Below are 22,465 nucleotides of genomic sequence, written 5' to 3' on the forward strand. Positions count from 1 at the left end.
TATACTATAACTGTTAATTCAAAGAAAACAAGAGGCATGTCATTAATACTAAAAAATATATTACATTTGAAATAATCATTTATGTCATAGAATGGATGAGCAACTAGCCATGCATTCAGTTTTTGTCTGAATACTTGTTCAGGCAATTCTTGTACATATTGTGGAAGCTTATTAAATCATTTGTGCCCCATCAGTTCGTAGCTGTTAAGTGACTTTGACAGTCATTGGTAAGGAGTATAAATGCATCTGCTCCTTCTCGTATTGTAGAAATGTATATTTTCTCAACATTTTGCTTCCAGTAACTTCTTTTTTGTGTGGAGTAAAACATAGTAAATATATAGGTTTATTACAGTCATGATTTTTTGTTTACAGAACAATGGTTTGCAGTGTGCTTTATATGGAGAACCAGTAATTATCCTAATGCTTTTCTTTTGTAGTATTAGGATGTCACGCACTGAACTAGAGTTCCCCCATAAAATAATACCATATATTAGGGCGCTTTGGGAAAATGCAAAATACGACATTCTAACATAATTTTGAGGTACACAGTCCATAATTTGCTGTAGCAAATACATCACTCTAGACAATTTACCACTAACTTATTGTACATGACCCCCAGATAATTTTTCACCTATATATACCCCTAAAAACTTAACACAACTAGGATCATCTGATGGAAGCTTGTCTTTTAGACTAAAAACTATCTGCTGTGTTTTGATATCATTCAGTAGGAAGCCATTTACTTTTAACCAATAGGATGCTTGAGCCATTGTCTCTGCAATACAAACTTTGAGGCTGCTGAAATCGTTACTACAGTGATGGAAAGTTGTATCATCTGCATATAGTACTGTTATGGACTCAGTGAATGATGGCAGATCATTAATCATCACCAGGAACATAAAAGGCCCCAGTACAGATCCCTGTGGTACACCTATTTTAATTAATTCAATGCTGGACTTTTCTTTACCTACACAAACAGCTTACTTGCAATCCTTTAGGTATGATGTTAATATTTTAAGGCTGTTACCACTAATTCCATAGTACTCCATTTTTTCTAGGAGTATTTTATGCTCTACACAGTCAATAGCCTTACTTAGATCACAAAAGGTGGCTTGTGCAAATCCTTTATCCTCAATACTTGATGGATGTGTCTGACTACTGAGTTTATAGCCTCAACAGTTGAAAAGTTTTTCCTACAACCATACTGTGATTTGCTAATTATTCCTGCATTTTATAAGAATATGTTGGTACATTACACATTCAAACACTTTTAGAGAGAGCTGAGACTATGGAAATTGGTCTATAACTTGAAGGTGAGTCAATATTTCCTTTTTTATATTTTGGGACTACCCTAGATACTTTTAGCTCATCAGGAAAATATCCCTCATATATACACTTATTTATGCAGTATGTTAATGGATACACAACACAATCTATTACTTTTTTTAGAATGTTACAAGAAATGCCATATATGTCTACACTCTCAGATGATTTCAGATGTTTAACTATTTTTAGGACAAGACTAGGTGGGACCTCAGAGAAAGCAAACATACTTGTATTTACTAGTGGTTTACATTTTTTGAAAGAATCTCAGATGAGCTAATGACAGGTTTGGTGATTGCATTTCCTACTTCTTGCACTGATTTAATAAAGAAATCATTTAATTTCTGAGGGCATATACTGATTTTTTTTTATTTCTTTCATCTTTAGTAACACTATTTATTAGTTTCCATGCAGCTTTGCATTTATTCGTGGTGAATTCTCAATAGTGATGAAGTCGTGTGATCTTTTGGCTTCCACGATGGCTTTTTTGTACTTATTCCTACATTGAACATAGGCTGATCTGGCAGTCACTGAATATTAGTTTAGCTGACAGGTCTTGGCAAAGACTATAATTGGCCAAACCAGCCTCTATTAGTAAAGGACTTACAAAACCTGTCAATTTTATCATTTGTGACCAGTCTTAGTGATTACCATTTTTGGGACAGACTTATCAATGTTACTCTTATCAGCACAGAACCTACATATGTAATTTAATGATACACAATCATGATCTGAGAATGGGAACACTGTCACATCACATGATTCTTCACAGTAGTATTGGAACTGACAAAGATATTGTCAAGACATGCTTCATCTCTTGTGGGTCTATTATTGATAAAGTGCAGATTGTACTGTCTTAGAAGATTTTTTAGCTCAGTGACGCTATGTTTAGCATCAAAATCTGCATTCAAATCTCCACCTATTACAATGTCATAATGTAACCATTTTGTCTTTCTAAATACATCTAACAGCATGTCCAGTTTTTCTAAAAATACACTAATGTTACTCTTAGGTGGTCTGTATAAGGCTGTTATCACTAACTTAAAATTGTCACTAATTATACCAGTGGCTTCAAAATTCTGTTCATCACACAAATAGTCTAGATCCAACCTGTTGATGGAGTGGCTGAGTGACTGGATAGTATATAATGCAACACCACCCCATTTATGCACTTTTCTACAGTAACCATTTGCTATTTTATAGTTATCAAATTTGATAGCTCTAAGTTCACTCTCTGTTGTCCAGTGTTCACTCAGACACAAAATATCAAATTTGTTCTCTAGTTCAAAATTATTTACAATAAATTCTTTGTCTTTCACTCCTTGAATATTCAGACAGCAGATTTTAAGATCAGAATTGTTATTGTCTTTAGAATGAACAGTTTGGTTAGGAACTCTCACCTAAAATAAATTGCATGCAGCCACTTAAATTTACTGTTGCCTTCTTGTCAGAATATAAAATGTGTTCTATTAAAATGAGTGGAACATTGGCACAACAAATGTATTGGTAATCACACTGCATCAAAAGGCAAAAGTAAGTTCTATTGAAACAGGTGAGTGAGGTCATCTCATGTATTTATGATTGGAAGGACAATCACTAATGATGGATAGTTAATATAACGTCCACTGCTTGTTGCAGCACACCTCTAACTACCCTTCTTCCCACTGATATATTAGCAATGGTATGGTTCAATTCAGTAACTTCTACAGCTCTTCTTCGCTGCTATGTTAGCTTGCTCATTTTCATTTATTCCCATGTGCCCTGGTACCCAGCAGCAAGAGAAGACAATGTTCTGCATAATATTTTTGTGCTAGGTCTATTTGTTGACAGTCCTGCAGGAAACTACAGGAATTAAGGCAGATGAGAAATATATTCTTCTGGTCTCATCTCATCTGCACCAGGGCATTCATATCTAAATACAACTCAGTGTAGTATACTTTAAATATAATGGATAGAAGGAGCACCTGCAGGTTTCCATGTCAGTATGGGCAAAACATATTCCCAATACATATGATTTACAAAATTTGAGGTCATCGCTACCTACTCATCTGCATAAGTGCAAGAATAAAATTACATTGGATCCAACTGGGACAATGTTACATGGAGTCCACCCAATGCGTATGCAATGATAGTGCAACCAATGTCAGCACTCATAAGAACGTAAGTACAGACAAGCCATGAGCTCACTGCCTCAAAACATGCAAGAGAGAAGCCAGGAACAGCTGATTCAGCTCTTAGATGACAGTGCAGAGCAGACACAATGTTCTTCTGTAACAGGACTATGTGTAGTAATTTCACCTAGGGATGACACAAGAATACCTTTCACGCTGCAAGCTTAGAATAAGCGAATGTCCAAACTTAAATATTAGGCTAGTGTAGAGTGCTGACAGTATCAGAAAATGGGAGCACATTCTGTTGCCAGCAGGGGACGGGGGTGGGGGAATCACCTCATCGATTGCTTTAAAACCCTTGCTTTTTTTTTTTCATTCACTCTCATAGTCTGGCCACTCCAGCTGCATCACTGATACCAATGGAAGGCCAGCTCTGCTAGTTGCAGTATGACTGGGTGAATATGAGGAAGTGTCACCAGTCACTGCCAGCTTGGGGCCCACTGCTACAAATGCACAGCTGTCCTGCTGTGGAGGGAACTTCTGTGAGCTGCATTCCTGCCAGTCACATCTGTGACTATCTGAAGATAAGGGACAGGCTGATCTTCTGTGAATGAAGACCTGATCTGCCTGTCTAAGAGATGTTCAACTTGTGAGCAGACACCTCCACTGCCACACCTGGTAGTACAAGCATTGCATTACAGGCTATAAGCTGAGACCTTCATGTTGCTGCTGGGTCTAACACATGCATGTAATCTCAGCAACCAACAGCAGGGCCATGCAGCTTTCTGGTGCTGAGCCTAAGTGCAGCTTCACCCAACGAGAGTGCTGAAGTTCAGCCACACACCAACAGCCACACCAGGCGACAGTGATGTGCCAGCCAGCATGCCTCCTACAATAGGGCCGCAGCAGTGACCTCGGACAATGCCATGGGACTGCATCAGCAGATTCCTCACCAGTGCTGACATATTACCCTGAAACTCCTCAAAACGTGGGCTCAGCATGGCCCTGCCAGGCCACACTCGGAAGAAGACATAGTGATTGAAAATCTCTTGGAAATAAATGACTATTAATTGAATGATGTCTCAATAGCGTCCCTGTGCTCCACAGAACTCCACCACCTCCACTCAACTATCTTACACTCAGGTAGCAGGAGGCATCTGGCGAGCTCCTACACTCCTATTAGTTTCTCCAGTGTACTTTTAATATATGGCCAATAAAAATAAATGAGCCTTCTAACACAGCCTCTTTACCAGGTTCTGGCTAAAAATGTATGATTAACATACTCATAGATTATGAGTCTGTGTTAAGTTCAATGAAATGCTTGGAATTGGTACTTACCTTGGCAGTTTCAACAACTTTTCTCCACCAATTCAATGTTAATAGCTTCAATGCAGAAATCCCAAGAGACAATGTGAAAAGTCGATGATATTACATAATTTACACCAACACACAGTTTGGATTTTGTGTTAATGTTTCTATTGTTCCAGAACATTCTTACAATGCACATCTTGAAGAAACTTACTTTACAGTTCATGTATTCAAACTACCTTCAAATTACTGCCACTCTGCTGTCTCTTCTAATCCCAAGCTCTTAGGCTCACTACTTACATAGTTTCTTAAAAATATTAGTTATTTGAAAGTATTGTTTAATAAAGTCATTAATTAGTAAAGAATTACAATTAAAAGCAGTTGTTTGATAAGAAATTACAGCTACAATTTTGAAGGTAATAAATGACTGATTACGACAAATGTGATTTATAAAACTGTTTTTCAAATTTAGGATCAAAATTGTGCTTTACAAATGTGACTAATAATACTTCATACAACAGGAATTTTGATGACAACATATTTTGGAGTACTTACATAATGTGGCAGTAAATGTTGAAGTTCAAATTTTACATAATAATCTTGTTTCGACCAAATGATCGAAATAATAGTTTGTTTATGACAGAAAGTTCTTGAACTCATAATTACAGAATTAGTTACAATGAATCTGATTTGAGTTTTTATATTAACAATCTCTTGAGAGTGAACACAACTTTCAGTGCACCAGTTAGCCAGAAACCTACCCAAAACAATAATTTTCATATTTTATGAAATAATCGAACTTTGACTCTTAATTTCCCATTTAATGACTGAACTGATCTTAACACTAACATTTCTATGTGATTATTATCTGATAGTTACACAAATGAAATAATTAATTTTTCGGTAAATTTTGTAAAATTTATGGGTACAGTAAGATACTTTTCCACTAATTAAAGATTCTTCTTAGTTGTACTTAAATGAGCTGTAGTTGACTAAATGAGTGTGTTACATTTTACATATCTTTTGTACAATGCCACTTGATGCAATACAGAGCATCAAAAGTTGGATTCTAACATTTGCTACATTGTGAAATGTGTGTATCATATAATGTGTAAAGGTGTGCTACGAAATACTTCATATACCGGTAAGAGTCCCCATAATATGTCCTATTGCAGCTTACAGTACAATTATAGCAAAATATATTTTAACATTCCCGTACTTTCCACTCGAGTCCATGTTCACGCACAACTTATATGATAATGCATAACATAAAATTCTACTTCATTTCTTATGCAATTGTGTTTAACAACCATTTAATGACACAATAAATCATTCTTTTAATGTTGGCAACAATAAGCAATGCCCAAACCTCTAGGAGAAATGTAATAATATTGCTGAAGAATGTCTTTTTAAATGTTGAAAATAAACTGATGGTTCATCCACATACTGATATTGTTGTGTCACTTACTGTTGTTAACTTGTACCAGCTATGGCTATTAAAGCAAAAATATTGGTAGTTTGTATCATTATTGTACCAAATGTAATACATCCATTTGCGAAATATCAGTATTTGTGTGTCAATGCTTCCTTTGTTACAGCAAATGTAGAAATGTTTTCTAATTACAGTCATACATGATAATTGTCCATGGGATGTTTACATAGGAATTTGTACATCTTCAAAGATTGTGATTTCTTAAGGAACAACTTAGTCACTTTACACTAATTACTCTTTTTATTATTTTAGTTCCAATCTCCTATAAAGTTTTTCATTACTCTAGTTCATTTTATATCTCACTTTATAAATGTTTTATAGCAGCATCCACAGATGAAGTCACTAATGCATGCCTGTGCAGTGAAGTTCACCTTGGAGGTGAGCCGGTTCGAATCCTGATGGTGGATGAAATTGTCATTGAGTATCTGGCCGGCAAGGAGAGGAGAGGAGAGGGGGGTGACAAAAAAGCTTTTGATCACCAGTCTTTGCACCAATGCCCTGGATTAAATGCCAAACCTCTCCACTGTGTCTCATGGAATGAGGGCAAGTGAGACTGTTGATGGTGATCCATCTTGCAGATGGGAACATTAAACTCAGTGCTTGTCGAGAGGTAGGCTATATAACAGCACTGGACTCCACTGTCTTCCTTCCCTTCATTCATAGCAACACAAACACAACACTACACTATACAAGCACTCACCACAGCGATCCGCACGACACAGAACACGCTTAACACTTCGTAACATGTCAGAGGAAGGTAACGACAAACTACCTCCACTAGGACCTTGCCATGAGCAGCAGTGCTGGATTCTTACATCTGCTCGCCCCCTACGCTCATTCCCTGCGGAAGGGACTATTTATTTATATGTACATTTTACATCATTAATTTTTGTGTCATTTTATCAATATTTTCAAGCCATTTAGTGGTAATTTTCAATGTATTTTTGGTCATAAAAATCCCAACCCTGCAGTTTCTCATATTTGTCAATGAAAATTCTCACGTGGGGCAGCTGCCACCAATGGCCCCCCTCCTCCCTCTGTGTGTGCCCCTTGCCAACAGCTGACAGGCAGACCCCGAAGACATGATGAAGTACAATTACTGTAACTATTGAGAAGCCAAGTGGTTCTCTCTGTATTGACCTGTCTATATAAAGATTCTCAAAACTTTGATGCTCATTTAAAATATTATCAAATATCTATAAAGTGAAGTGTTTTCTTTTCGAAAATTGGTTCAATTTAAAAGAATTCTGGGCTAAATTGTAATTTACTTCATCTTTGGCATAAAATTTTAATATTCACCACCACAAATTTCTAAAATAAGGCTCTTTGCAAAGATCCCAAATAGCCTTGATGCTCATATTATTCTAAAGTAGCTACACGAATATTCAGGTACCCGGGGTGCGGAAAGTATTTTGTATACTTGCCATGCCATCACAAGGTACCTGGAATGTGAAAACTATTTTGTATACTTGTCACACCACGAGTAGCTGCTGTCTGACATGAAGTGATGACTCACCACCCTCAGTTCATAGGCTGGAAATGAGACTAATTCTCTCATGGTGCATTGTATCCATTATCTTAAGGTAAGATGGTCAGGCACAACTGTACACCATGTATCTACAGCACACTAGGTCCACACAAAAGCTCTACAAAACTGGAGCAAACAGGCTCAGTTTGCTGCCCAAACTTAAACTGCAATTCATTTTAAATTATGTATGGCTTTGAAGAATCACACTCTCAAATCTTCAGATGTGATAGTGATGTAAGCTTCTGATCAAAAGTGAGGCCCAGGTAACTCACTCACTCTCCTCATTTTGCAAGTGGAACAGGAAAGGAAATGATTAGTAGTGGTACATAGTACCCTCTCCCATGCAACATACGGGGACTTGTAGAGTATGTATTTTGAAGTAGATGGGGTGATACCACCTGAACTCCTACAGCTCCCTAGATTCTAAGATCCAGGCAAGGTAGCAGTTCACTACATGCTTCAAGGTGTTTCCCCATGCTGTTGGTGACAGCAACACTGAAATAGTACTTGGGCACATCCACCTGGCGTAAGAAAGGAAATTAAAATATCTTCCTTTCATGAGTCTGGAAACTGCCCAGTTGCCCACATTAAGTAAGAAAGTTTGATGAAGAGATGGTGCAACATACCACAACTGATTTTTGAAAAAAAAAAAGGAACAGCATTGGTCGTATATTTTTTACTATTGCAAAATCGATTTTCTGTCACTGAGTGATCATCTTCAGTGCTATATTGTTTACATGTACATTTTACATCATTAATTTTTGTGTCATTTTATCAATATTTTCAAGCCATTTAGTAGTAATTTTCAATGTATTTTTGGTCATAAAAATCCCAACCCTGCAGTTTCTCATATTTATAGCACTGAAGATGGTCACTCAGTGACAGAAAATCGATTTTGCAATAGTAAAAAATATACGACCAATGCTGTCTCTTTTTTCAAGTATACCTGTTATCTGGTCGTTGTGCACAAGACAACATGGAGTCGCCAATCAACAACTGATTTTGTTGTGACCCAGTGCTGGGTAACAGGTTGCAGGTAATGTTGAGTCCAGCTCCCACATACAGAATGGACAATTATACACTTCAACACCGGTGGAACAGATGTCCCAACTGCCCCTCTCAGCAAGCACACAGCAGTGACAAAAAGCTGTATCTTGGTTGCCAGCACTGGTGATTTGAGTGAAATTCTCTGCCATGTTCAGTGCAATACCATTCTTGCTGATCAGGAGACCCCATTCTTCACTACAGTATTAACATGGGGCATCTTCTGCCTCTTCCTGAAATTCTGCTTATTGCTTCTAATTTATGAGTTGGTCAGTGGAATGGCTGATGGAGTTCAAAAACTGTCACCTGAAAGGCTGTGAGGTTCCAAACACATGGCCTGCACTTGGACCTCTGCAGAGCTGCATGTCTGTCTCTGGTTGCACAGTTATTCGTCATTACAAACAACAGACAGTTTTTGTAGCTAATCTGAAACTTTGACAAGGATGTATCTGCATCATGGTGGATCACTTTTACTAATGTGGTCCATCCAGTCCTAGACTCTGCCTCCACATTTAGACATAGCCAGATGTCTGTAAAGTCACCAGTTTGCATTGTTGAGCACACATCTAGAGAGCATTCTCTTGGATACCGCTCTGTCTGGTAGATATTTCCAGGTTGGAAACTGGTAACTGGATTGTAGGTCATTGTCCCTTCAACCTGAGTAGTGTGTACAAGGGCTGTAGAGTACAAGGACAGATATAGGGCAAGAATGAGCTTGTGAATTTTGTGATATGGTTAGTGACAGTCTCTTCGTAAACAGGTTCATGACGACAGTGGCAGACACAGGAATAACTCTACGGTGTACATAATTGTAATAGCAATTGGTTGTAGTCTGGTGTTCGTAAGAAGAGGCGAGTACTCATATGTGTCTTCTACTAATCCTTAAAATTCTCACCCCACTTACCAGTAGGCTTTACTTTATGTGGAGACTATATCCCATTAGCAGAAAAGCATCAGGAAATTTAAAATGTGTTTCCTCTAATCATAAGCACAAATGTCTACTAAATGTTTGACTACCTACAAACCTTTTGAACCTAGCTATGCAGTAACGATATTTTTGTAGCAGTTTGCAACACTCTATTTGAAGTACAAGAGACTTGTGATTGTGAATGTTTATTCTATTTCCTTGTTTTCCAGCTACACTGGTATTCTTGTGTGTCTGAGGATGTTGAATCAAATCAGTAGAACAAGACAGAAGTTTGGAACAGTATTCTGATTAAAGCTTTTACCTATGTATTCCAGGGCCTGTATGATCAATGCAAAGTGTGTATGGCAAAAAGGGGATGTAGATTGAAAATTAATATGATGGCAATTTTGTAACTTAATTTTATGCTTAATTTTGAGGTACTGGCAGTCCTGGAACATAATTAACATACCATGTACCTTAATCACCATGGAATGTATTTTAGGTGTAATGATACATTGGGGACGTGCCTGAAAAATTTGCATTTTGCCTGTATGTCAGCAATAATGGTTTCATGTCCACTGCAGTCTGAGGTAATGGACAACAGAAGCAACGGCATGCTTGTCACCAATCCTGTCGACAGCAGATGACATCAATCTGTTGGCAAAGCCAGCTTGCTCTACACTCTCAGCAATGCTCTAGCCTCAAGCTCCATGAGCTCTATTACTTGTAGTAATATGCAGATCTCTGCATAGAAAATGGTAAATTCACCCTCAGGAAGAGCCCATAAGTCACACTATGGAAAAAGAAATAGTCAAACCACCTTGTGTTTAAGAAGTCACTGTACAGTACTGTAAAATCATCATGGTCCTATTTAAGATTATACGAACATGGTATATAAATTTAATGGGAAGTGCTTGCTTTTAAACACTGGTACTCTATCAAATCTGAAACAAGCAAAAAAATTCTAAATAGACAGTATGATAGTCTACTCAGATCTTGGTGAAAGTGGAAATTATTTGATAATCTGCCTATTCAAATTATTGTTTCACCTAATCCACCATACATTGGATAAAAATGAAATACGCCATTTCAAAGTATTCCACTGCAAAAACATTCTCTAAAGTAATTATTGTTCGCATTTAACAGATTTTACAGATGCATGAATGTTACTGTCACTTATTCTCCTATCAGAATATCTCTTGCTCTTTGTAGGATAGTTACAGGAGTGGCAGGAAATTGTGCTTAAGACTTCCATCACAGGTGATGGAACTTTGGCTAGAAGGAAAGTTATAATCATTACACAGAACACTGTGAGAATGTTACATCAATTTTCATGGGTGAATGTAACCTGTTTTTGAGTGTGTTAGTAACTTTGTTATGATATCGTGTTAAGACAATAATTCAACATATTCCAACTTTTGTGAATAAACATTTTAACAGATTCAAGGTCTGTTGGGTATAATGTCACAGTGTAACTACTTATTTGACAACAGTTACAGTTTTGGATGAGAGTGAACTGTATTTCTCTTACCTTGTCCAGTTTTTTTATAATTAAATAGTTCTGGTTTAGCTTTCTAATGCATTTTTATTCTTCATATATAAAAAAGAAATGTTTTAAATTTTCATTACTTTCTCTTCTTCCATTAATGTTCCTTATTCCCCCCGTCCAATAGCACTTGTATAATCTGTACTATGTGCTAAAGCGGTACCAATAAATATACAATACAATCGTGAGTCTTTCATCTAATCACACCATACCTGTATCAGTTACTTTATCTTCATCCTGAATGTCATTAATTTATAATACTGATTAATTTTCGTGTTCTGTTCCTCTCTGTATCTGCTGCCTCTCCTTGTCCATCTTTCTAAGTGGAACATACCCACTTGCCTTTCTGTGAATACCTCCACCTTACATTACTGTAGGAAAACATTTGAATATCTGCCCTTTGTTTTGCTTTTTGTAAATAGCTACACTGTCTATGAATGAATGAATAAACAAGTCAGTAAAGAGTAAATGATGCAGACAGGAAACTGACTTTATATCTGATGTTGCAGAGGATCTACTTATTACCTGGAATCATAACACACAACTAGAACAAGAATTAAGTGCAGTTCATTTCCTATTCCAAACTATCTTGGGACAATCACATAGAAATTAGTGAAGGTATATTTGCTCTAAGAAAATTACACGTTTGAGTTGTTACTGCAGTGCTGAGAGTTGTCTATTATACCATAACACACAGTCATATATCATGGCTAGGGTCAGAAATAAGTCCAGTAGGATTTTTTACCAAGTTCCTAATCTTGTTCAGATAAGACAGATTAAGCACAGTTGGTGGTAGAGTGTTTATTGCTATCAGAAATTGTTTACCTTGTAGTGAAATTGCAGTAGATAGTTCCTCTGAGTGTGGGTAGAGGTTATACTTGACAATTGGAATAAATTAATTGTTGGTTCCCTTTAGTGTCCCCCGACTCAGATACCGTAACGTCCAAATCCACCAAAAATAAATGTGAAGTACATCTATTTAAATAAAGCAGATAAAAATTTTCTTGACACCTTTCTAAGAAACTGTCTTGACCCCTTCAGATCTGACTATGAATATGTAGACCAGATGTGGTTTGAATTCACAGAAATAGTATCAACGCCAACAGAGATATATACCAAATAAATTATTAAGTGGTGGTACTGAGCCCCCACGCTACACAAAAAGTGTCAGAACACTGTTGCAGATACAATGTAAAAAGCATGCCAAATTTAAAAGAACATAAAATCCCCAAGATTGGTGAAGTTTTACAGAAGTTCAAAATTTAGATAACTTCAATGCAAGATGCTTTAAACAGTTTTCATAACAAAGCTCTGTCTCAAAATTTGGCAGAAAACCCAAAGATATTCTGGTCATATGTAAAATACAACAGCAACAAGAAGCAATCAATACCTTCACCGCATGATAACAATGGTGATGTCACTGACAATAGTGCCACTAGAGCAGAGTTACTAAACACTGTTTTCCAAAACTCCTTTTCCAAAGGAGATGAAGTAAATATTCCAGAATTTAAATCTAGAACTTAGAAGCAGATATCCTCAGTGTAGCAAAGCAGCTTAAATCACTTAATAAAGGCAAAGCCTCTGGTTCAGATGGTGTACCAGTCAGGTTCCTTTCAGAGTATGCTGATACAATAGCTGCATACTTAGCAATCATATAAAATACTTCGCTTCTCAAAAGGCCTGTACCTAAAGACTGGGAAGTTGCACAAGTCACTAATACCCAAGAAATGAAACAGGAGTAATCCACTGAATTACAGCCCCATATCACTAATGTTGATTTGCAGTACATTTTTGGAACATATACAGTGTTTGAACATTATGAATTCTCTCAAATAAATTATTTATTGACAAATAGTGAGCACAGATTCAGAAAATATCCTTCTTATGAAACACAACTAGCCCTTTATTCTCACAAAGTAACGAGTGCTATCAACATGAGATGTCAGATTAATTCCATATTTTTAGATTTCCAGAAGGCTTTTGTACACTGTTACTCACAAGCAACTTGTAATCAAATTGTGTGCTTATAGAGTACCGCCTCTGTTGTGTGACTGGAGCCACCCAGTCAAAAGAGTCATAGTTCGTAGTAATTGATGGAATGTCATTGAGTAAAAAAACAGAAGTAACATGTGGCTTTACCCAAGGCAGTGTTATAGACCCTTTGCTGTTCCTAATCTACATAAACAAGTGACTTCCGCAAGGCGTTTGATACAGTTCCCCACAGTCATTTAATGAACAAACTAAGAGCATATGGACTATTAGACCAATTGTGTGATTGGATTGAAGAGTTCCTACATAACAGAACGCAGCATGTCATTCTCAATTCCGAAGTAAGAGAGATTTCAGGTGTGCCGCAGGGGAGTGTCGTAGCACCGTTGCTATTCACAATATACACTCCTGGAAATGGAAAAAAGAACACATTGACACCGGTGTGTCAGATCCACCATACTTGCTCCGGACACTGCGAGAGGGCTGTACAAGCAATGATCACACGCACGGCACAGCGGACACACCAGGAAACGCGGTGTTGGCCATCGAATGGCGCTAGCTGCGCTGCATTTGTGCACCGCCGCCGTCAGTGTCAGCCAGTTTGCCGTGGCATACGGAGCTCCATCGCAGTCTTTAACACTGGTAGCATGCCGCGACAGCGTGGACGTGAACCGTATGTGCAGTTGACGGACTTTGAGCGAGGGCGTATAGTGGGCATGCGGGAGGCCGGGTGGACGTACCGCCGAATTGCTCAACACGTGGGGCGTGAGGTCTCCACAGTACATTGATGTTGTCGCCAGTGGTCGGCGGAAGGTGCACGTGCCCGTCGACCTGGGACCGGACCGCAGCGACGCACGGATGCACGCCAAGACCGTAGGATCCTACGCAGTGCCGTAGGGGACCGCACCGCCACTTCCCAGCAAATTAGGGACACTGTTGCTCCTGGGGTATCGGCGAGGACCATTCGCAACCGTCTCCATGAAGCTGGGCTACGGTCCCGCACACCGTTAGGCCGTCTTCCGCTCACGCCCCAACATCGTGCAGCCCGCCTCCAGTGGTGTCGCGACAGGCGTGATGGAGGGACTAATGGAGACGTGTCGTCTTCAGCGATGAGAGTCGCTTCTGCCTTGGTGCCAATGATGGTCGTATGCGTGTTTGGCGCCGTGCAGGTGAGCGCCACAATCAGGACTGCATACGACCGAGGCACACAGGGCCAACACCCGGCATCGTGGTGTGGGGAGCGATCTCCTACACTGGCCGTACACCACTGGTGATCGTCGAGGGGACACTGAATAGTGCACGGTATATCCAAACCGTCATCGAACCCATCGTTCTACCATTCCTAGACCGGCAAGGGAACTTGCTGTTCCAACAGGACAATGCACGTCCACATGTATCCCGTGCCACCCAACGTGCTCTAGAAGGTGTAAGTCAACTACCCTGGCCAGCAAGATCTCCGGATCTGTCCCCCATTGAGCATGTTTGGGACTGGATGAAGCGTCGTCTCACGCGGTCTGCACGTCCAGCACGAACGCTGGTCCAACTGAGGCGCCAGATGGAAATGGCATGGCAAGCCGTTCCACAGGACTACATCCAGCATCTCTACGATCGTCTCCATGGGAGAATAGCAGCCTGCATTGCTGCGAAAGGTGGATATACACTGTACTAGTGCCGACATTGTGCATGCTCTGTTGCCTGTGTCTATGTGCCTGTGGTTCTGTCAGTGTGATCATGTGATGTATCTGACCCCAGGAATGTGTGAATAAAGTTTCCCCTTCCTGGGACAATGAATTCACGGTGTTCTTATTTCAATTTCCAGGAGTGTATATAAATGACCTTGTGGATAACGTCGGAAGTGCACTGAGGCTTTTTGTGGATGATGCTGTAGTATATCGAGAGGTTGTAACAATGGAAAATTGTACTAAAATGCAGGAGGATCTGCAATGAATTGACGCATGGTGCAGGGAATGGCAATTGAACCTCAATGTAGACAAGTGCAATGTGCTGCAAATACACAGAAAGAAAGATCCGTTATCATTTAGCTACTATATAGCAAGTCAGTAACTGGAAGCAGTTAATTCCACAAATTATCTGAGAGTAGGCATTAGGAGTGATTTAAAAGGGAATGACCATATAAAATTAATCGTTGGTAAAGCAGATGCCAGACTGAGATTCATTGGAAATGCAATCCGAAAACAAAGTAAGTAGGTTACAGTACACTTGTGCGCCCACTGCTTGAATACTGCTGACTGGTGTGGGATCCGTACCAGATAGGGAAGACAGAGAAGATCCAACGGAGAGCAGCGCGCTTCGGCACAGGATCATTTAGTAATCGTGAAAGCATTACGGAGATGTTAGATAAACTCCAGTGGAAGACTCTGCAAGAGAGACGCTCAGTAGCTCAGTAGGGCTTTTGTTGAAGTTTCGAGAACATACCTTCACTGAGGAGTCAAGCGGTATATTGCTCCCTCCTATTATATCTCACGAAGAGACCATGAGGATAAAATCAGAGAGATTAGAGCCCACACGACAATCTTTCTTTCCACGAACAATACGAGATTGGAATAGAAGGGAGAATCGATAGAGGTACTCAAAGTACTCTCCGCCACACACCGTCAGGTGGCTTGCAGAGTATGGATGTAGATGAAACAACATAGGCGACAATCTGAGCAGCCCTCTTAGATTGTTTGCTGATGATGCTGTCATTTACTGTCTTGTAAAGTCACCAGAGGAGCTAAACCAATTGCAAAATGATTTAAACAAGATGTATGTATGATGTGATAAGTCAAAATTGACTCTAAATAATGAAAAGTGTGAAGTCATCCACATGAGCACTAAACAAAAGCCACACAATGTTTGGTTACATGATAAGTCACACAAATCTAGAGGCTTGAATTTAACTAAATACTTAGATTACAATCACGAATCAACTTAAATTGGAACAATAACATACATAATGTTGTGGGGCAAGTAAACCAAAGACTGTGATTTATTGGCAGAACACTTAGGGAATGCAACAGGTCTACTAACAAGATTGCTTACACCATGCTTGTCCACCCTCTACTGAAGTACTGCTGCGTAGTGTGGGATCTGCATCACATGGGTCTGACAGAGCACATCAAAAAATTTCAAAGAAAGGCAGCTTGTTGCGTATTATCACAAAATAGGGTAAAGAGATTGCTATGGACATGATACGGAAAATGGGGTGGTAATAACTGAAATAAAGACTTTTTTATAGCGGCAGGATCTTCTTGTGAAACCGAGCGAGGTGGCGCAGTGGTTAGCACACTGGACTCGCATTCGGGAGGACGGTTCAATCCCGTCTCCGGCCATCCTGATTTAGGTTTTCCGTGATTTCCCTAAATCGCTTGAGGCAAATGCCGGGATGGATCCTTTGAAAGGGCACGGCCGATTTCCTTCCCCATCCTTCCCTAACCCGAGCTTGCGCTCCGTCTCTAATGACCTCGTTGTCGACGGGACGATAAACACTAAATCTCCTCCTCCTCCTCCTCTTCTTGTGAAATTTCAATCACCAACTTTCTCCTCTGTTTGTAAAAATATTCTGTCGGTGCTCACCTACATAGGGCATAATGATCATTACAATAAAATAAAGAAATCAGAGCTTGCAACTAAAGATTTACATGCTCATTTTTCCTGCATGCTGTTTGAGAGCAGAATGGTAGAGAAACAGCTTGAAGGTGGTTCACTAAGCTTTCTGCCAGACACTTGACTGTGAAGTGCTCAGTAATCATGTAGATATAGAATGTACGTAAATTTCAAAAGAAGGCAGTGAGGGTAATATGCAGCACAGCAACCACAGTTCACTGTAGCTCTAGATTCAGAAAACAAATATTATGATTTCAGCATTGTTACATATCTTGCAGTCAGTAACGCACACAAGGGAGAACTATTGTAAATACCAGCCGTAGACATATACTGTAAGCATAACAACAGGAACAAACATGACATATCATTCCACTGGAACTATTAAAAAACATGGAATTGCTTTTTAACCTCTAATGTGACAGATGAGACTCGCCAATTGAAGTACATAATATATTTCTTTAATATACATACCTATGTACTATAACTTGATTGCCAAACTTATATTTGCTCAAGTGCAAGGTTGCAAAAGGCCAATGATGTTCACGGCATCTGATGCTCCACATATTGTCTACCATGCAACCACAATACTGGCTGTTGATGGCAACAAAAAAAGCAGGACTGGATGTATACAATGGTGAGCACAACATGATGCTACAGAGTGTAGTTGATCTGCTTAGTCAACGAGTTTTTCACAACAGTGCTATAGTGCTCGTGGTGTTCATACAAAGCAGAAAAATGGCAACGATAAATGAAGCAAACATTGTATTATATAAACAACAGTTGCCGAAGTTGACATTTCATCAGGAAGGAACACAAGGAATTTTGCAAAGTGAGAAAGAAGTGGCAGGTCAAATATTAACGTTTCTGCAAGATGAGTCAGTAGAATGTGTGGTGTCATATAGGCTCAACCGTGTGCACAATGTACATACGGAGTACAATGATGGCAATATGTTCCTAAGAAGTGGACATGATGCTGAAACTGGTGTTGACCTGTGTTGTCCATCATCCTTGTCAGACAGAAAGGCACAAATCCCGTCTCCAGTGAAACATAGTACAGGACAATAATTGTCCAAGGTGTAGATACTAAACATAATTACACACATGGAAGATCATCCACAGTACAGAAGAAAAAAAAATTATGAACAAATTTCAAATAACTCCACAGCAATATGACCATGTAGTGCATAAGGAAGGTGCACTTGTTACAAAAACTGGTGTTTGAGCATTCCAAGGATTCTCGGTACAATTTACAGGATGTGCATGATAGTGATCTATTAAGTTATGCTCATCAAACTGCTTGTGGCATAGAGTACAATGATTTCAAAGGAAGCAGTGGGACGCTGCATAACTTCACACTGTGCTACAAAAGTGGAAGACATAAGATAACAAAATTTCAAACGAAGTGTCAACCTGACAATGCACAGGAATGTGTGGAATTGGTTGAAAAATTTGTAGATGAGAAACAAACTAATCTCCTTGTTCAATAAGGGATTCATTTTCAACTTCAACCAACCGTGATTTGAAGAGGAAAAGCATATGTAAGGATCCCTGCAAATTAGAGGTACCAAGAGAGCTGTATCAATATCAACTAACATCTATTCCTTAACGCACTTGAATACAATTAAGCTGACTGTTAATCTGGATGGTAAATTGTATGGAAAATTATTTATTTTGCTGTGAGAAGTTGGAGGTGCTCTGCCCCCTGTAATTCCTTCTTATGTGTGTGTCCTTGCAAAGGCAGTAGGAAATATTTGTGTTGCAGCAAGCAATAGTGAGAAAATGGATGTAAGAGAACTACAATTATGGTATAATCACTGTTTTTGGCCAATAGCTGGTCCAAATAACTTGCTTTTGCTCAATTCCTAGCCTACATATAAAAATCATACTCCCTTAGAGCAAACTATCCCTCCTGAAAAGTGTGTGGCATTACAACTCATACTACCTGGAACCACTGGATAAAGTCAGCCTCTGCAAGTTTGTTTTTCCTGTGTGTATAAAACATATTATACACTATGCCTTAAAGGATAGCCATTTTCACAACAGATTGTTTTGCATTTGGTTGCATGCAATCACATTCCACCATTTTTCATCATCCTGTGACACCACTATGATTCTATATCCATTCTTTAAGAGTGGATACCTAGCTGAACATCCTGCAAAAACTGTAACTCCCAAGGAACTTCCCTTCAACATGCTGAAACTGGTGGTGCGAACCTTTGTAACCCCTGTGGCACACCAATTTTCATTTGACGTTCACAGTGCAAGTTAATGGTTTGTTTTGAACATTTCATGAATGTTGACAGTCTCCATTTCGTGAAGTGTAATACATCCCATACAAGGTTGATCTCTGCACCTCTGGACACTCAATTTCTGTCACCCTCCTGATGTGCATGGTGAGTCATTAGCATCTAATATTTTTTTCTGTTGTAAATGCTAACACAACAGTTTCAAATGAGCCTTACTATAGGTTGAAATTGCAACACTGAACTCAAGGGCTTCCTTGTCTGTTGAAAAAGGTCATACTTGATAACTATTTTCGATAACATATAATGACCATCTTCAGATGTAAAATAAAATATTGATAAAAAAATATTTTACTATGTAACACATATTAAAAATATTTAAAATTTATTAATTTTTAAAAATTGTACCTGAATAACCAGATAACGGTAACTTAAATATTTACCAATTAAAATTCTTAGAATTGAAAGGCATGAATCATGAGTTGTGAAAAGTTAAAATACTTTAAAAAGAATGTAGTCAGAGCTGTAGGACAAAGGTTACAGTACAATACTACTGTGTTAACATCCACAGCATCTAGTATTTTACTAAGCCCACTATGCTTCAAACAGAACCATGTCATAAATGATGGTTAAGGAAGGGAGGAAGTTGTGAGGGGAAGTGGTAATGTACTGATATTGTGTGGTATTACAATGCATGGAAGAACTGTCTAGATGATATAATACAATTAATTTAAAACTAAGAAATGATTCATACAAATACATCACATTGTAAATTTAATTTTTTGGGTGTGTATAACATTAATACGTAACGACTGGAAGAACTTTTGAGACCCAATTAAAGAACACACGGCAGTACCAAATAGTAAGACAGCATTTGGAGATCATGTAATTTTATACACAGTGCCTATGTGACTTCAAGGGTGAACTTAAAGAATTTTTTTTTTTTTTTATTGTGCTCAGATGCATTGTCCACGATGCCATGAAATATTAACACAAGTGTGTTGTGCGGTTACCTTTATTTTACAGCTCTGACTGTGGTTTTAAAGATTTTTGACTTTTCACAACTCATGATTAATCATGTACAATTTTAGGAATTTTAAATACTGTCAATCTACATTGTCTGGTTATTCAGATACAATTAAAAAATAATAATTTTAAATATTTTCTATCTGTTTTGTATGCTGAAATAGTTGTTTATTAATTTTTTATTTTACATCTGAAAATAATCATAATGTGCAATCCAAATTAGGTATCAAATGCGACTATTTGCAACTGAGAGGGTTATAATACATATTTTATCAAATGTTTCAGTTTGGCCCTGGGAACATGTGTTTCAAGTTCCCCATTATCCAGGGGTTCTAATAAGGGTCTGAGTAAATAATAAGCATATTTTGTTTAATGGTCTTATTACAGATAATAACAGTTATCCCATGTGTTAGGTATTCGCAGAAGCAGACAGACATGAAGGACTCATTTGTTATATCTGCACAGAGTGATTTGATACTACTACTGCTATTTTTCAGCAGGCACATAAAAATATCATGTAAACCAGGAACATTTTACTCTCACAGTTATATATGATCCCACTGATTTTCACCTCAGTTGTAGGTAGCAGCAGCGATGTGCATGTTAGTAAGTTCTGTGTCATTGAATTGCATATTTTTGGAGTTTCTTTTGTAGTTTAGTTGCTATGTTACTAAATATGAATATGAAAATTATTGTTTACATAAGTTACGAAGAAGAGGCAGCTACATGCAACTTATAGAAATAACATCTTATGACAATGCAATTTGCAGTTAGAAATGCCTGCACACCACACACACTACTTGGAAGAGATCATGTACATCCAACAATCAATAAATTTTATAATTAGCAATATGTATTAATGCTGTTAATATTCATCTCTTTTAAGATGGGGAACATTATGTAGGATAATCCTTGGAAGATCTGATGATACACTTAGTAAGAAACATAACTTCTGTTATAAAAATTACCACTGCCAATATATCTGATTTACAGAATTTAAGGCTTTCCTGCAGTATCTATTTGTAAATAATTGGTTCATTTTCTTTCCTTTTTGAGAACTGGATCTTGTCATTTACAGTAACACTTATATTAAACTGTGTTGTGGCAGTAGGGGCCTGTCATCACTAAATTCTAGAGGCTAGATTCTTCCACGAATCAATATCACATGGTAAGTTTTTATTTTCTCGAATAACAATCAGATTTAAATGGTATGGGCTCCATCTGCTGCAATATTGGCCCTACATGTTCAGTGGTAGCAGTTAGTAGTATTGGACTTTCATTTTCCTTACTTTGACCTCTGCAATAAAGCACAACAACAGAAAAATAGCGGCAACAGAACAACTTTGAAAACGGCTGAGTAAAATCACAAATTACAAGCTTTATGGTAATTTCCTTTTCTTTGAATGGGCGACTAACTTCTCAACGCACAAATTTAGTTTCGCAAAAATAATAGTTATTTACTCAGTAATGGATACGGTATGCAATCACAGTCAGCAAATTCAGTACAATTCAAACCTGGTGTTAATATAAAAGAATGGTTTAGGCATGCCTTGTCACAAAGCGTAATTATAGTATTGAGAAGAATTTCATCACAGTTCTAAACTCTGATCAGTAGTCTCCTCATTCCGATTTAGAGAAACTACGCAGCATTGCAACATACATTGCATTTCTTGCGTGAAACGGAAACAAAAATTAGTAACTGTATACCTTACAATACAACCACAGTCACTTCGCCAAAACCGGATGAAAAACTTCCAAACTGTCTCGAGACCGAAGAGTTGATTCCGTCCAAGTCTGTGCCAGCAATGAATTTGCATATAGTTGCATCATCTTACGCGTAACAGCTGATATGGCAAGTTCCAATAACGAAGCAAAGAATCGTATCACTTTCATTCATTTTTAAGGCAATAGATAACGGCTTTACTTCCGATACCGAACTTTACTGGTAGGCTTAACAGCAAGAAGCATGCATTCCAATTTGACTTCGCTGGGGTTACAAACGCAACATCTCCACGCTTATTTGAGATTGTGGCGACGTCATTTATCCCCTACGCCAAAAACAGACAGGCGTCTAAAGCTAGCGAAATGAGGGATGCTCAACTACCGGACCTACCGATAGATGGGTCTAGCCCGTGCCGGTAAGAGATTATCATTGAGTGTCCGCCATATCTGAATTTGGCAAAAAACGAAGTGTCAAAACACGGATGAAAATGTTTTTCGTTCTGCGCCCTCATAAGTATTTTATATTGGATGTTCTAGATATCTACACATCAACATAATGAAGTATTTCTAATCTAGCGAGAAAAAACAGTGACAGTTCTGCTATGAAAATCCTAACTTCG

At 38.4% G+C, this 22,465-nt stretch overlaps 1 long non-coding RNA gene across 1 annotated transcript in view; it reads right to left on the bottom strand.

Annotated features, from left to right (window-relative positions):
• The window catches only part of LOC126236093 (uncharacterized), a 108,943-nt gene extending 86,767 nt beyond the window's left edge, over positions 1-22,176 (bottom strand). The window contains exon 1 of the long non-coding RNA XR_007544869.1: positions 21,831-22,176. This is a non-coding gene — a long non-coding RNA (uncharacterized LOC126236093). The remainder of the gene's footprint in view (positions 1-21,830) is intronic.
• Positions 22,177-22,465: the final 289 nt, after the last annotated feature.

Source organism: Schistocerca nitens, chromosome 2 (genome assembly GCF_023898315.1).
Source record: "Schistocerca nitens isolate TAMUIC-IGC-003100 chromosome 2, iqSchNite1.1, whole genome shotgun sequence".
In the NCBI taxonomy this organism is placed as follows: Eukaryota; Metazoa; Arthropoda; class Insecta; order Orthoptera; family Acrididae; genus Schistocerca; species Schistocerca nitens.